We start from the raw sequence: 2,685 nt of genomic DNA on the forward strand, positions 1-2,685 counted from the left end.
TGTGTGTGTGTGTGTGTGTGTGTGTGTGTGTGTGTGTGTGTGTGTGTGTGTGTGTGTGTGTGTGTGTGTGTGTAGACGTGTTCCTAGACGTTTGTGTCCACGAAGACACAACTTCATTCCCCATCTTCTGCCTTAGCCTCCGCCCACTCCGATCCATCCTCTGTCTGTGTGTCACCAGGATTAGATGAATATGCATGGTATTAAAATGAGGGTCATGGCAGCCTTGTTTGCAGGACAGACACAGGAAGTGTTGCCATGGGGATATGCATTTGATTTAGGTTCACTGAGATGTACATTACTGTTTCAATCAGCCTGACTTTTTATTACGTTCTGAAAGGAAATTTCAAATTTTGACAAATAAAAATAAATAGTGATTCGACTCCACGTTGGTGGTTAATGGCAGGTCACAAAATATAGCTTTAGTAGATTTTATTGTGGCAGTACCTTCTGCAATTAGGGTAATTATTACATTTTGAGTCTGGTTCTTTATACCCTGTGTCTGTGGTCCTCCAGGAAACAACAGCACAGGTGCAACTGTTTGGTTTGGACTAAGCTCAGCGTTCCATAATGTGAATCATGAATGYATGTGTGTATTGAATGAAGGTCAAGCGCAGACTAGATTCTAACGGACCATGCTCATATCCATCATTTTGAGAACAAAGTCACATCACTGATTATCACAAAAGAATGTACTTAATTTAAGTGAGATTTTGACTCTTAATTCACTAAAGGATGACTCGGCATGTTTAGTCCTTTGAGCTGAGTTTTAATTTGCTTTTCAAATGTGAAAACAACATAAAATAAAATAATGATTCTCTGAATGGTCAAACACTGGGCATCCATCAACAAATTAATTTTTTTGACATTCATACTAGCACAAAGGAATACCCACTCTGCTGTGTTGAGTTAACTTTTAAGTATTCAGTGCAGTTTTTCCTCATTTCTTAATCATTGTTCTTATTTTTGGTCATTTATCATGTTTCCACATTGGAAAATGCATCCAAATCCATCTATCAGTCTTTCTTTTTACAACTGTAAAAGTGTTTTTGACGAATCCTTTAAAAGGCCAAATGCATGGAGTCATCTGCATTCCACTGTGTGTGGTTTTCTCTTTTGTTTAGTACAAAGCCCCATTCACATCGAAGAACTGAAGATTTTTACAGTTCTCAAATGGATAAAGATGAAGAGCCAAACTCTAATATTGTATCATGAACATCTTTGAGGTCTCATTGTGGAAAAGATACTTGAGAGAATAAGCAAAACCTGTCTATTTTAAACTAAAACATACACACACCTACTATGTCTCTATATCCTTGTGGGGACTCTCCATTGACTTCCATTCATTTTTTGGAAATTTTATATCCTAACCCTGACCATTTACCCTAAAATTAACCTCACATGTACCTACCTGATCCCGAAACTAAACCTCCTAAACCCTCCTTTGACCAGAGTCATGAATAAATTTGCTTCTCAGTAACAGAAGAGCAATAATTATGTACAAAAAATAAAACACTACAAGACATTGTAATGCTGTTTTATTATTTTCATTTGTTTAATAAATGCACTGTCGTGATACAACTTAGTACATGTTTGATTGCTTTTGGAGATGAGCCTATTTTGGAGTTGTAGCCCCCCGGAGAAAAATCCACCAGCCGCAACTGATCCGGAAGAGCAGTGTGGTTTTCATCATTGTCGTGGAACACTGGACCAGCTCTACACCCTCAGCAGGGTCCTGGAGGGTGCATGGGAGTTCGCTCAACCAGTCTACATGTGTTTTCTTGACTTAGAGAAGGCATTCGACCATGTCCTTTGGGGAGTCCTGTGGGGGGTACTCCAGGACTATGGGGTACCAAGTCCTTTGTTATGAGCTGTTAGGTCTCTGTACGACTGGTGTCAGAGTTTGGTCCRCATTGCCAGTAGTAAGTAGGGGTCGTTTCCAGTGAGAGCTGTCACCGATTCTGTTCATAACTTTTATGAACAGAAGGAAGCAGCCAAGTTTTTAGATTTTATTAGCCTTTATTGTCTCGCAGAGGGGAAATTAATTCTCTGCATTTTACCCAACGCACATGTGAACACACACGTGGGCTGCTAATTACAGCACCCGGGTTAAGGGCCTTGCTCAAGGGCCCAAGGTGGGGCTGGTTGGTTCAGGGAGTTGAACCGGTGACAGACTCATCTTCTCTAACCTCTGCTGCACCACCACTCTCTTTAATGCTGATTAACGTTTGAAACATATCTGAGCAAACCTGGAAAACTCAGCTGTCTGTATTTTAGCAACTGTTAGCGATGTCTGGGGCAAGCACCGACTGCTTCCATGGGCAAAGTTTTGACAGTGAGCCGGGCCGGTCCCTTCAGCTCTGCATCCCAGGGAAGGAGTCAAACCCATTGCGTCTCAATGCATATTATCAGGCATACAAATGATTAATGAGTGCCTTCCAACCTCCTAGGAGGTAGAGGAGGGACAGTCTGCACACAATGTATGAGACTGATAACCGTGAATAATGGCCATTTAATGCATTGACAACATTTATTGCTTGCAAGAGGAAATAGCTTCAGTCCACAYTAACAGGGACACATCTTATATAGTTCCTCCTTAGGACCTGCCTCAGATGTTCATGTTCTCTGAGTTAAAAGCTTTTTTGAGTTTATCCAAAAATCTAGAGCACCAACTAACAGTTAGAGATC

This window comes from Austrofundulus limnaeus, unplaced genomic scaffold (genome assembly GCF_001266775.1).
Source record: "Austrofundulus limnaeus strain Quisiro unplaced genomic scaffold, Austrofundulus_limnaeus-1.0 Scaffold130, whole genome shotgun sequence".
Lineage (NCBI taxonomy): Eukaryota > Metazoa > Chordata > Actinopteri > Cyprinodontiformes > Rivulidae > Austrofundulus > Austrofundulus limnaeus.